Below are 15,473 nucleotides of genomic sequence, written 5' to 3' on the forward strand. Positions count from 1 at the left end.
TCCTCAAAGAGTCTGCAGGTCCCATCTGGTGGACTCATGCATAATCTACTGAAGAGAAATAAGCAACTCCATCAATTATACGCCGAGCAGGAAAATAAAATCGTCTGTAACTGTAATGACCGCATTTATTGTTGCAAGCCCTGTCGCTAACCAAAACAGCAGCATGTACTGAGCCATGTACTGATTAGTATCTTATTTAACAATAACTTCACTGACCTTTAAGAATATAGTCGATTGCATAGAGTTGATTGTTTCTTATTCATATCTTGAAGATCAGCTTTGCAGTGATTTTTTTGTCAACAGTGATGGCATTTTCTTTTTAGGCGCTCCCTTTTTTTCATGACGCTAACGTGACATTGATGAGCTAAACATGGCTTTTGATCACTCAAACATGACAAGACTTCCAAGTGTTTGAGAGTAAGCAAATGCGTCAATGGATGGCCGGTTAGAAAATCTGTAATTCATGCTCAACACACCAATGATCATTCCGAGATAAATTACAACTCCTGTTAACCTGTTTTATACATATAATGTTGCTTGACAATGTGCTTTTTATACATTTCATAGGACGCTAAAAGTTTTGCATTTACAGTACCTCATGGGCTCCTAGCAAACTTCAGGCTAAAGTTAGCTTTGTTTCTTAGGGTCAATTCATTAGCTTCATTATGTTATGTGTGTGTGTGTGTGTGTGTGTGTGCGTGTGCGTGTGTGTGTGTTACCATTTAATGAAGAATATGCAGGAATTTTTGGCTACAGCAGCAAATGTCAGTGGCTGTCATTGACCCAGTAAAGTGGGAGGTTGATGCAAAAAGAAACAAATCCAACAGTATAGACACATGATACTTTTGGCCATTTAAGTATGAGGTGGTTGACAGTCATGTGGTTAATAAGATCTCAAAATGTGGTTTGTTTTGTTTATTTAAAGTTAAGGCCAATCTATTTTCTTAACATTGTAGTACTTTGTCAAGTTTAAGTGTTAAACTTGAAGCACGTGATTCATTTGTCATTTGTCCAAGACTAATACTCGCTTAAAAAAAAACATGAATGTGACAATAACACCTTTTGGAGTTTTCAGTCACTAAAACGGGGCTACCATAAAACTAGCACATAAAGAAATGACAACAGCTTTTACATCCAAAAGACTAAAACTAATATAGCAGCCAAAAAATAAAACTGCAGCTTATGAGAGGTTAAATTACATCCGTGCAGACTTTCACCATGGCGAGATTATTTGGCTCAGTAGAACTGCTGGTGCGGAAACAGAAAGATTCAGAAAGTGACTCTCCAGTTTGGAAAAACAAAACAAAACAATGAATGAATAGATGAATTTTTCATTTTGTCCATTGTTGATCAAAGAAAGCTAATCAAAAGCACATACTTGATGTTTAAAAAAAAAAAAAACAACAACAACAACAGCCGAAGAAAAACACGTTTATGCATGCCAAAATTTTCAGAGTTTGTGGACCTTTCAGTGTTAGACTTCTGAGGGTCCATGCTATGAGTTTGTGTTTTTGACCCGTGGGAGAGAACCTACCCAAGCACACGGAGAACAAGCAAACTCCACTAAGAACGAACGGAGATTGACCACGAAAACATTTTGTTGTACTAACCACTCGACACTGTGCTGCTCGCATGTAAAATATCAATTCTGGAGTGCCAAATGTTACACTGCAAATTTTATCTCAAGGCACAATTTGTATATGTAGCAGATGCTCATTTATATTAAAAAGCAAATTATGTAAGCAGCCTTACTGCTTAAAATAATATTTTGGAATCAATACAGCCTCAACGGTACACATAATAATAATAATAATAATAATGCATTTTATTTAAAAGCGCCTTTCATGCCACCCAAGGACACTGTACAAACAATAAGAAAATACAATGTCTAAATTCGTAAACGAGATGTTATATAAAAACAGGACATAAAATCATAAAAATATAGGAAATGGAAGAGCTATGTGTTGTAGGCAATCCTGAACAGGTGTGTTTTTAGTCGGGACTTGAAAGTGGAAAGAGGTGTGCAGTTTTGGAGGTCCGAGACTACATGACATTTATTATATTTTAGGACCCAATATCAAAATTCCAACTCCTCCCAAATTATTTCCATAGCTATTAAATGCGTGTGAATATTACATCCTGGTATCCAATAAGATAAGATAAGATAAGATAAGATAAGATAAGATATCTTTTATTTGTCCCACGTTGGGGAAATTTACAGTGTACAGCAGCAATAATGGGTAGAAAGAAGAAAAACGAAGTCTGCATTCACAAAATGAATGTTACTGTTTGGATGTACACCGTTCAATTAAGTGTAATATAAATATAGATATAGATAAGGTGGCTGTGCTAATTACAATTGTTTTCCACATCATTTTATTTTTTTATTCAGCAGCCTGACAGCAGTGGGTAGGAACGAGCGGCGGTATCTCTCCTTCTTGCAGCGCGGGTGTAACAGTCTCTGGCTGAAGGAGCTACCTAGTGCTGTCAGGGCAGGCTGGAGGGCGTGGGAGGGACTGTCCATCATAGATTTTAGCTTAGCTAGCATCCTCCTGTTGCCCACCTCCTCCAGAGTGTCCAGGGACCAGCCCAGGACAGAACTGGCCGTCCTGAACAGTCACTCCAGTCTCTTTCTGTCCCGGGCTGAGATGCTGCCTGACCAGCAGACAATGCCATAATGTATGGCCGAAGCCACCACCGAGTTATAGAACGTCTTAAGCCGCATGTGATGTCATTTTTCCTTCTGTTTTTATGTTTATTGTTTTTAATGCCTGGAGATGCTTATGGGGCTCACATGGAGCTGAATTATTATTTTTTCCTGATTAGCACAGGCCAAACAGATTGTTTGTTGGGGTGTTATTCAGGAGTAGGTGCGCAATTGTCAAACAATGACACTCAATTTTGGGAGCGGCAAATCTCAAAAGCCTCACCTACAGCGGAGCTGGTGAATCATCTGTCGAGTTGTCCTGCTGTATTTATTTTGATGTTAGATTCAAAAGAAAAATGTCTACAGTGTATAGCTTGATCTAATCATAATATAATAATAATACAATACAATAACAGTAATACAGCATCTAAAATTTACAGTGGCCCTGAAGTGCAAAACACAAAAACAAGTCACTCAACAGCAAATGGGGAAAAAAAACCTAAAACACGAAAACAAAACAAACAAAAAAACTAAACGCAACAGAAAATCAAAAAGTACAGAAAAACACAACAGAACATTAAAAAAACAGAAACTAATCACAACAGGAAAAAAAACTAAAGACAACATCAAATCCAAAGTACGCAAAACAAGTTGCTCAACAAACAAAAACAACTCATCACAGTGTTCAATATGACACAATTGACATGTTTAAATATGATTAAGCAGGCTGACTAAAAGGCAAAGATGCACAAGAGCCACAGATTGTGTGTTGAGTCTCAAGACACAGAAGTTGTTTACAAATTTTGATTTTAAACACAAAAAAATAGCCATTAATTGTGATAGCTAGGAGGACGTTTGACCTAAAACACTGTATTTTACTTTTCAAAATTATATCTTACGGTATATTGTCTTTTTTTTTTCTTCATAGAAATAAATAGTAAGCTCTAACCTACTTGATTCGTCAGTGTCTTCATATTCAATTCATTGTGGTTCGATGTACAACACCGGCCTTGATATGTGTTTGATGCCATTAATTAAGTAAATATTTTCTTTTTTTCATGTTTTAAGCAAAAGCAATACATGTGGTATGTTCACTGATCTATTTCATCATGCAAAGCCTGCAAACCTTCATTAGAGAGGCAATTGTTGCAGTGTGACCTGCTCATCATAGTTATTATTATTATTCTCATTCAAAATTTGTTTCATATACAATTCACTGATATCCCTGGCAAAGAATGTGAAGCTGGAGCGCCAGGCGAAGCACGTACAATTTTTGCATTTAACTTGCTGCGAAAGTGTGTCCCATGCCTCTGCGTCAGGTCTCTCCTAAGGTAGGCAGTGATTCCCTTTTTACAAACTTTCAAACTATTGTATCTACTTTATTTTTTCAGTTTTGTTGTTGTGTTGGGGTCTGTTATGGCTGTTGCTCATCATGGCATGTGCGTGTGGGCACATGTGTGCGTGTGTGTGTGTGTAGATAGATAGGTATATACATGTCATTGGAGTGCAGTTATGGCCTCAAACTATTGCGCAACAAAAAATTAAGCTCAGTCCACCATCATTCGGGGTCAGGAGTCTGCAATTGCAACTTACAATCAGAGCGGTTGCGATATATCTCTTTTTTTTTAAATTATATTATTATTCTCCTTTAAAATTTGTTTCATGTATAATTCACCAAGGTCACTGGTAGAGGAGGGGAATCTGGAATGCCAAGAGAATCATTTTAAAACATTCGTACGAGTTTCTACACTTGCTGCAAAAGTGCGCCCCACGCCTCTGCATCAGGTCTCTACTAAGGTAGGCAGTTCACAAACTCGCACACTATTGTATCGACTTGATTTTTCTGTTTTGTTTATGTTAGGGGCCGTTATGGCTGGTGCTCGTCAATATCTGGTTGGTTGCTTGAAAAGTGGATATTCGGTCCAAAGTGGTTGGACACCCCTGGTCTAAGACATCAATCACTCCTTCAAGCCATCAGTTTCTCATCACATCTTTTCGTTTGAGAAAAAACACCCCGGAGACCAAACCTCATCAGGACCAAGTGAAGTTTTTAATAAATTACAATTCAGTCAATATGTGCTGCTGCGCTACTTTATTTATCATTGTTGGGGATTTTTTTGTTTGTTTGTTTGCTTGTTTTGGTGGCTTTGTTAACAGTCAGAGCATGTACGTATTGCAAAATGATAACACAGTATATAACACTGAATCTGTTCTATTCTGTGAGTTGAAATGATTGGTGAAATGTCAAAATTTCATTTGTGGAGCAGGCCCCCCATCACTGATGAAGTTGGTTAAGAAGGTCCTGCCAGGCTGCTGTCGGACGAAAAATAAAGGAGCTGTCAAGTGTCTACCAATTTTGCTGGAATGAGGGCATAACTTTGATATGGACGGAGGGACTGACACAAAGAGCCCTCCAGGCAATCTGCTTCGTCCTCGAGGTGTGTGCGGCCCCTCACGTGCACACACACATACACACACACACACACGCACACACACACGCGTTGTGATAACAGAATAAGAGCATTTCTCCATGGAAGAAATTGTCATCAAAGTGAAAAACAACCCTGAGTGACAATCCTTCTAATACTACAAAAGTAAAATCAATGCTTTTATAAAAGGGCACCATGCTGTGGTATCCTTACACAACTTATTGAACAGTCTCAGAATTGCGTGACTACTTTGGTAGGTCACAGTGATTTTGTTTCAAATAACACTTTACAATTATCATCTTGTAATTGTTTCCGTTATTCTGTTTCACCTAAATCATCACTCTCAGCATCTGGTCCATCAGCAGCATGTTTGGTGGGGCGATGTTGAAGAAGACTCGTTTTCTCACCTCCACCAACAGAGCAGGGCAGCCCGGTAGTCCAGTGGTTAGCACGTCGGCTTCACAGTGCAGAGGTACCGGGTTCGATTCCAGCTCCGGCCTCCCTGTGTGGAGTTTGCATGTTCTCCCCGGGCCTGCGTGGGTTTTCTCCGGGTGCTCCGGTTTCCTCCCACATTCCAAAAATATGCATGGCAGGCTGATTGAACACTCTAAATTGTCCCTAGGTGTGAGTGTGAGCGTGGATGGTTGTTCGTCTATGTGTGCCCTGCAATTGGCTGGCAACCGATTCAGGGTGGAGCTCCTACTGCCCGAAGACAGCTGGGATAGGCTCCAGCACCCCCGCGACCCTAGTGAGGATCAAGCGGCTCGGAAAATGAATGAATGAATGAATGAATGAATGAATGAATGAATGAATGAATGAATGAATGAACCAACAGAGCAGGAATTAAAAAAAAAAGCTCAAGATTATATAGACAGCTATCATAAAGACCAATTTTGTACACAAAACCACAGGTTAATTGACATATCATCAAATAATTGTAAGAGGAGTAAGTTATTGGGTTGACACAGACTCCATGTACATGTGTGCATCAAATTCCATAAAAATGATACAGTCCGTGACCGAGGGTTGTTACTTGCTCAATCATGTCGACAAATCGCAACTTCATTCATCCCCGGCTTTTTCCTTTGTGAGTAAGAAATATACTTGTGATTATTCAAACATGCTCTGAAAATGACTGAAGCCCACTTATCCGACCACATGTGCCCATATGGAGGACTGCTTTTTGGATTTAGATAGAAGCACCCTTGGTTCTAGATGTATAAATCCCATATGACATACAATCATTATTTATACCATAATACTGAATACTTGCCTTTCACTAACATGCATCACAGTTTGGAGTTTTCTTTATGTAAAGCCAAGGCCTGCGTCTGCAGCGCAGCTGGTAAAGTCATTGCTTTCATGGCTTGACAATTCCACTAGACCAGGACTATTTTAGCACCCTTTTTAAAGGTAGAGTTTGTAGTAATTAAAAAATAAAAACCCAACAACAACCTTCATTTTTTAATAATATTATGCCTCTAATTTGTTTTTTAATTATTATTTCTTAACTTATCACAGCATCAATAAAACTAGCAAATCAGACACTGCAGTCACTCATTTGCTCATGTGGACCGTTTCTCACAGAGCCTGGGGGACGGGGGGGGTCGCAAAGAGGTTCTTGAAAAGGATACTATTATAGTTTCTTTACTCCCGATAGCAACAAAAGTTTAAAATAAGGAATTGGAAAGCTCTCTCGCTTATTCCTTTGAATATAAAGTTGCCCTTTGAGATGGATCCACATGGAGAAGTGGACCCACCGGTGTTGATATGACCATTCCCATCAAGTCAGTCAAGTTGATGGCCTCTCTTATGTTTTCATTGATTGTACGTTCCATCAACATCAATGTTTTTGGCATACTCCATCATGAACAAGTCAAGCTAGCAATGTAGCTGCCTCAGCGTGCTCACTGAGCTAGGGGTGTTTCTTTGGGCAGACTTTCAATCTTCTTTTTCTGGCTTATCTAATAGTTTGATTCTCGGATGGCAGCAAGTGGTTAAAAGTGGTTAGCATGTCTGCCACACATGGAGAGATGTGTGTGTAAATCTCAGCTCAAGCCCTCCTGTGTGTTGTTTGAATGTTTGCCTCATTTTGTGTGGGTTTTCTCCAGTTACTGTGATTTCCTCCCGCATTCCAAAAGCATGTAAGTGAACTGAAGGCTCGGCATTTTCCATCCGCGGGAATGTTAGCGCAAACGGGTGTTTGTCTATATGTGCCTTGAGAATGGCTGGCGATCTGGCCAGGGTGTGCCTCTCGCCCAGTGTCAGCTGGGATTGGCTGGAAGAATTGTGTAATAGTACCACTGTGCCAAGAATAGTGATTGATGAAGCAAACTACTGGAACATTTTTTGTATTATCAGATATTGACTGCCTTTTTTTTTGTGACTGCAGAATGATTGGGACAGCAAAAGGAAGTTGTGTCTATTGCAATAACAGAGCTGTTGCTCGTAATGTACAGCAACAATGTGCTTCAGTGTGTTTATGTTGCTACAACATACTTTGCCTTTTACGGGCTGTTTGCAACACCATTCATCTTGTGATTCGCTTTGCCTCTCTGGTCACTTTGTTCTGTTTTGTGTTGCTTCTGTGTCATTCTTCATCCTCCTTTACTCACTCAGTGACTGTTTTCTTCTACGATTTTACAACAGTTATTTAGGTCTGTGTTTTATGTGGAACAAATGGGGTAGCGAACAACAAACTGCAGAAGTCTGCTTTGTCCTCTGCTGTCCCCTTTAAATAGCATTTTTTCTTTGACCTGTGATGTTATACAGTAAATAAAAAATCATATGGCACCCATAAAAGAAATTGCAACAGAAAATGTTAACCTTCGGAGACACAGCAACACAGATACAGAGCAGAATTGCTTTGTTTCCTTCGTCCGTGTTACGCATCAGCACGGTCACTTGTTGCTAAGCAGAGTTCATAGGGCATCTTTTTTTTTTACCTCGTTAGCTAGGGGGAAAATAAATGCAGGTCATGACCAAAAATTAATACTACTACTACGAATAATAATTATGATCATATATGAAACTTAATTACATTTTTAACAAACACAGAATTCATGATCAATGACCAATTACTGTGGTGGTTAGTATAGTTCAACAACACAGCAATACTTTTCTTAAAACCAAATTTAATGGAGCATTATAGTTGATCAATTTCTAATATTAAATGTCAATAAAATTTTGCAGGTACATATAAATGTGTGTGTGCAGTGAATGTAAAACACCTTAGACTGGTTTGCATCATTTCTCGTAAAATTATATAGAAAAGGTTATTATTTTACCCATCATCGATTAATACAAGGTTTCTGTAAGACAAATCTCTATCAAAGCCTGCATCTTTCCTGCATGGTGTGATGCATCAGTTCACTGCAATGTGACTGCAGCGAGATTTGGTGCTGCAGTGTTAAAAATGGCACATACATTTGAAGTGAGGTCATGGCCGCACATGATGATTTGTGGACAAACAAAGTTTGGTTTTACTCATACCTATTTTTATTTTGTGTTCTATTGTTGCAGAAGGTCACACAATATCTGAAATGCTAACATTGCAAAAGAGGCATCCAAATGCGAACAATTATTGTCTTTAAAGGTCAGATTTTTTTTTAGTTTGTATTTTGATTCTCATTAGATTGTGCGGGTTGTACTAAATCTTTTGGTCAGTGAGTGTTGGCACATTTCATTGATTTTAGCTTGACCGCATCTTTCTGTTTATTTCCTCTCCATCAACGCATAGTTGCTTTGGGGAATTACTGTAGATATTTCAGCTCACGTACACCTAAAAAGTGAACAATATTTTGAGTGAAATTTCAACTCAACTCAACTGTATTTATAGAGCACTTTAAAAATACCACCACTGCATGCATGGAGCAAATATCATACATACAACAATAAACAATAAAAAAAATAAATTAATAATGAAGACAGTAGAAAGCAAACTGTAAAACTAAAAATCAAATCATGCTGAGTCAAAAGCCAAAGAATAGAAATTAGTTTTGAGGCGCGTTTTAAAGATGGGCAGCGAAGGGGCTTACCGAATATTCAGTGGGAGGTCATTCCAAATAGATCCCCTCTGAGCATCCGCTTGGTTCTTGGTACCTCTAATAATGTCTGGTCCACAGACCTGTGGCACCGGGCGGATGTGTAAGAGCGGAGGAGCTCAGAGAGGTAAGGTGGAGCGAGGCCATTTAAAGATTTGAAATCAAATAATAGGATCTTAAAAGAACTGTTAAATATATAGGGAGCCAGTGAAGGGATGCCAGACTAGGAGTTGTGTGCTCCATCTTACAAGTACCAGTCAAGAGGTGAGCAGCAGCATTCTGGACCAACTGGAAACGCTTAATGGAGGCTTGGCTAACTCCAAAGTAAAATGCATTACAGCAAGCCAGCCGGGATGTGACAAAGGAATGAATTACTGTTTCAAAGTGCTCAAGAGAAAGGAGAGGTTTTACTCTAGCCAGCTGCCTAAAATGAAAGAAGCTGGATTTAACAATGGCGCCAATTTGACGGTCCAATTTAAAATTACTGTCCAGTTTTGTTTTTTTTTTGGGGGGGGGGGGTCAGGATAAAATGTAATCCGGCCTTCTATAAAGTTTTTTTTTTCTTTTTACTTCTGTGCTTTGCTCTAAACTTAAGTAATTTAGATTTTGTTTCTTTCTTTGTGCTATGTTAGTTTGGTCTTCTGTTGTGTAGTAAGATCCTCCACGGCTGCGTTCCTTTCATACTGTTCTTTTTTTGAGCTGTCATTTATATTTACTTGTGCAGTATTTATTCTTGTTATGACATCTAGCTTCTGTTGTGGCTTTGCCTGTCCACTAAATTTATTCTTTCTCGCTAAATTATATATTTTCCGCATCAGTGTTGTGTGACCATGTTTTTCCGTTTGTGTTTGTTTTTAAAGTTGTCCTGCTGCTTTGTTTGTTGGCCCCAATGCCGTTCTCCGCTTAGTCACAACCGAGAGACCCCACACACGGTGAGAATAACAATGGTTTAGTCTTATAGTGGTGTGGTGAACTCAACATGACCAACACAGCAGACCACACACATAACGTGATCGCTATTGAAAATTGTGAGTCTCCGATGCAAAACCAGATCTCTTTCATGGTACCAAGACTGACCTGTGAGAGGCAACATTGTACCACAGGGCATCCAGACTGCTGAAAGAAAGATAGGAGTAAAAGAAGAAATGGAACCCCCATGTAAAGTGTGTCGAAAGTCGAAATCAGACGTCTTTCAAAATGTTTTAATAACAACTTTGATTTTCAGATAATAACATAAACCCACTCATTTTTTAATGTTTATTTTCCCTAGTTTAAATTCATACTCAACTGACAACCTACAACGGCTGCACAAACGTATTTGAACCCCAATGGGATTTTCTCGCCTTTGATTCTTCTAACTTTCCTTTTGAGCAGAGCACACTGAAGCCACACACTTTAGCCCTGAGACAGCAGATGTAATCTCCCAATATTTTCCTCATTTGTGTGACTTGTAAAATAAAGGAACACAAAGATTTGGTCTGCAAAATAGAGTACATTAGTTTTAGTCATCATCGCTAACCACATACAAACATAGACTATGTTAATTGAGTCTGTCCTTTCAGATTTTTCTTTTCAGAACCCAGACTATGTAGTCAGTGGAAAACATTTTGATTGGGTGTATAGTGAGTTGCCCATATAGGCTATAATTATAAATATTCCTCAATATCTTGTTATGTGGGGGTCCTAATCATATGTGTGTGTGTTGGGGTTGGGGGGGGGGGGGGTCAGGCCTGCATGACAGCTCCTAATCAGTTACTTTTACAGTGCCACTATATTTAATGGTCTGCACAGCATTTGGTGTTGCGGTGAGATAATCAAGTGACTAATTGTAGCGCGTGTGAGGTGCACCACAGGGAGTGACTACCACACCGGCAAACAAATACTTTTTTTTTTAAGTTGGTGGATATTTGTCCGCAACAGAAGAACTGCGCACCAATTTTGAGAAAATGAAAGATATGGTTCCTTTGTTTGGTGCATTTTATTTTCACAGAAGTGAGACAGGAAAGCACATTTCTATTACATTCAGAATAAGAAATTGATGAAATTTGGCTGCTTTTATTAGACAGAAGTTTCTTTAGTTTTTTTTTTAATCAGAGCTATTTGTGGGCAAAAAAAACTGCAATCTAAAGCAGTGCATGGTGTGGTGAAATAAAAGCTACTTTATTTTGTTTTGGTATCTATTTTTAAAAGGAGAGTGATTCCCGGCGGCCCGGTAGTCCAGTGGTTAGCACGTCGGCTTCACAGTGCAGAGGTACCGGGTTCGAATCCAGCTCCGGCCTCAAAGTGCCCCCAAAAGACGTGCAGGAACCCAGTGTGTCCAGGAGGTACATATGAAAACTGTTCAAGTGGGAGATGATGATTGGTTTACGACAAAGCTGTGGTTCCGAAATTAATGGGATGGGGGAGCGTCCTCTGCCTCTCCAAATATAGACACTCTTAGAGTGGTGTTGGGGCATCAGAGTGAATTTCCAAATGCACTAATGGTTGATTTGGCCAGTGGTGGATTAACATGAGCATCATTTGTTTTCAGTCTGAGTATTGAAATGAGATGAACTGATGCCCACCTCCACAAGGTTCATAATTGAAAATAGATGCTACAAGATGGTAGCAAAGCATTACTTTGCTATTAGACATGATGACAGCCTGTCAAAAAATAAAAAATAAAGACACACGTCTCCCGTCACTTCACTATACTTCCTTGGCACCAAGATGCCACAACCTGGCTTACTGGGCAGGGCTTTGGCCACAGCAAATCGGTGAGTTTTTCACCAAATAACAGATGGATTCCCTCCAAGAATCTCTGAATAAGTGAATTCACGAGTTGAGAATATGCACTTGAATAATGTACCATCATGTCAAAAAAGGAAGCAGAGCTGCACCGAGTGACCTGAGGCAATTCAAACAATGCTTAGATGGATGCCCACTTTCTATTAAGTCATGTATCACATTCCAGGCATGACTAATCAATTTACCATCGATTCAACTGTTACAATAACGTAATACATTAAGTTTCCATTGATTGCTCATGGCTGGACAGTCGGATTTAGTGATGATGTACACAAAAAGCAACTTTTGTAATGTTGCGCTCTGCACATTTGATCTTACTTCAATGAATCGTGTCTGCCGTGTGCATGTGCTGTAAGAGTGAATGGAAACAGTTTGTGAGTTTTTGTCTGACAAAAAATAACTAAGTAAAAGTAAACAGCCAACACTTCAGATGCTGAATTAACATTTTATCAACATAAAATACAGGGCAAATGTAACTGCGGCAATGCCACTAATTTTACTGCAGCATTTTTACATCGCCCGCAAATACTCATTTACGATGCTGCTAGAGAAGCATGGATGTAAACAACATGGCAGACTCAGAGACTTCAGCAGAGAACAAAATGGAAACAGAGACCAAAGAGTTGATATTGAAAAGAATGAACTGTAAAAAAAAAAGCAATGTCAAACAAGTCATTACTAGCAACTTGGAAAACGTTTTCACCACTGAAAGACACTGCACTTGATGAAAAACACAGACACGTTATTACAACACCTATGAATTGTTTTAAAAGACCAAATTAGTGTAATGGCTACAGAAGTGTGTGACGCAATGGGCATCATATTCTCCCTCAGTGCGTGTTTGTCGTGTGGGCAAGTACACACACATAATCTTTGCTGACTTTCAAGGAACACATTTGGGACTGTGCGCCTTCTGTAAATTTGTTTCTTTTTTCTTCAACGTTATTAAAGTCAGAAGAATAATTGGAGCTTTCTTGTTCATCTTTATTTCGTTTATCTCCAATTTGAAGCTTGGAGTGTGCTTCATAGATGAGTTGTCCCCCCACCTCCCTTGTCCCCTTACTATTTTCTTTGTTGTGGGTTAAGTGGATTAGGAATCAGAAAGAGACGGAATGACAGGTGTGGACCATATTGGGAAAAACATAGAGGACAGCTAAAAGGCAACAACAAGTAGAAAATGAAACATGGTTTCTGACATGTACAAGCATGCAAACTCAATGTCAGAGTTTGATGCAGACCCGCTATCATGGTGTGTGTGTGTGCGTGTGTGTGTGTGTGTGTGTGTGTGTGTGTGTGTGTGTGTGTGTGTGTGTGTGTGTGTGTGTGTGTGTGTGTGTGTGTGTGTGTGTGTGTGTGTGTGTGTGTGTGTGTGTGTGTGTGTGTACGCGCGTGTGTGTGAGAGAGAGCGAGAGAGACAGAGAGAGAGAACTATATGAAAGCGGTCATTGAATTTCTATTCTTTGTTGTTTTTTTTAAACACCTATTCATTAAAGGCTCCTTTAATGGAGACTTAACTTGTGTGTAGAATTACAATTGACCTTTTTTCATAAAAATTCCATGCTGGTGGCTTATGGTTAATGAGAACAACCTCATAGCTAGCACAATGCGTCACACCCGCTGCATGGCCGTAAAATTTGCTATAGCTGGAGAGAGCCTGGAAGGTTAAGGTGACAGTCATGCCTGTGGTGGTCGGAGCACTCGGGGCAGTGACCCCCAAACTAGATGAGTGGTTGCAACAGATCCCGGGAACAACATCGGACATCTCAGTCCAGTCCAATGTGCAGTGCTGGGAACAGCAATGATACGGCGCAGAACCCTCAAGCTTCCTGGCCTCTGGTAGAGGACCCAAGCTGAATGAGGGACAGACACCACCCGAGGGGTGGTGAGACGAGAATTTATATATATATATATATATATATATATATATATATATAAAAAATCCTCATCTCACCCCTCGGGTGGTGTCCGTCCCTCATTCAGCTCGGGTCCTCTACCAGAGGCCAGGAAGCTTGAGGGTTCTGCGCAGTATCCTTGCTGTTCCCAGCACTGCACATTTCTGGACTGAGATGTCCGATGTTGTTCCAGGGATCTGTTGCAACCACTCATCTAGTTTGGGGGTCACTGCCCCGAGTGCTCCGACCACCACAGGCACGACTGTCACCTTTACCTTCCAGGCTCTCTCCAGCTCCTCTCTGAGCCCTTGGTATTTCTCGAGTTTCTCATGTTCCTTCTTCCTGATGTTTCCATCACTTGGGACCGCTACATCCACTACAACGGCTTTCCTCTGCCCTTTATCTATGATCACGATATCTGGTTGGTTCGCCATTACCATCTTGTCAGTCTGGATCTGGAAGTCCCACAGGATCTTCGCTCTGTCATTCTCCACCACCTTCGGCGGTGTTTCCCATTTTGACCTTGGGGTTTCCAGCCCATACTCCGCACAGATGTTTCGGTAGACTATGCCAGCCACCTGGTTATGGCGTTCCATGTAGGCTTTCCCTGCCAGCATCTTACACCCTGCAGTTATGTGTTGGATCGTCTCAGGTGCCTCTTTGCACAACCTACACCTTGGGTCTTGTCTGGTGTGGTATATCTGGGCCTCGATGGCTCTGGTGCTCAAGGCCTGCTCCTGAGCAGCCAGGATGAGTGCCTCTGTGCTGTCCTTCAGGCCAGCCCTCTCTAACCACTGATAGGACTTCTTGAGATCAGCCACTTCAGTTATGGTACGGTGGTACATCCCGTGTAGGGGCTTGTCCTCCCATGATGGTCCCTCTTCCAGCGCCTCATCTTCTGTTCCCCATTGTCTGAGACATTCTCCGAGTACGTCATCCGTTGGAGCCTTCTCCTTGATGTATTCATGGAGCTTGGATGTTTCATCTTGGACAGTGGCTCTCACACTCACTAGTCCCCGGCCTCCATCCTTTCGGCTTGCGTACAGTCTCAGGGTGCTGGATTTGGGATGGAACCCTCCATGCATGGTTAGGAGCTTTCGGGTCTTAACATCCGTGGTCTGAATCTCTTCCTTTGGCCACCGTATTATTCCTGCAGGGTATCTGATCACTGGCAGGGCATAGCTGTTTATTGCCCGGGTCTTATTCTTGCCATTGAGCTGGCTTCTTAGGACTTGCCTCACTCGCTGGAGGTATTTGGCCGTAGCCGCTTTCCTTGTTGCCAGTTCGAGGTTGCCATTGGCTTGTGGTATACCAAGGTACTTGTAGCTGTCCTCAATGTCTGCTATTGTTCCTTCAGGGAGTGAGACCCCTTCAGTGCGGACTACCCTTCCTCTCTTAGTCACCATCCGACTACATTTCTCAAGCCCGAATGACATCCCGATGTCGCTGCTGTAGATCCTGGTTGTGTGGATCAGGGAATCTATGTCCCTTTCGCTCTTAGCATACAGCTTTATGTCATCCATGTAGAGGAGGTGACTGATTGTAGCTCCATTTCTGAGGCGGTATCCATAGCCTGTCTTGGTGATTACTTGGCTTAGGGGGTTCAGTCCTATGCAGAACAGCAGTGGGGAGAGTGCATCACCTTGGTATATGCCACATTTGATGGACACTTGGG

The sequence above is a fragment of the Hippocampus zosterae genome, chromosome 1, assembly GCF_025434085.1.
Source record: "Hippocampus zosterae strain Florida chromosome 1, ASM2543408v3, whole genome shotgun sequence".
In the NCBI taxonomy this organism is placed as follows: domain Eukaryota; kingdom Metazoa; phylum Chordata; class Actinopteri; order Syngnathiformes; family Syngnathidae; genus Hippocampus; species Hippocampus zosterae.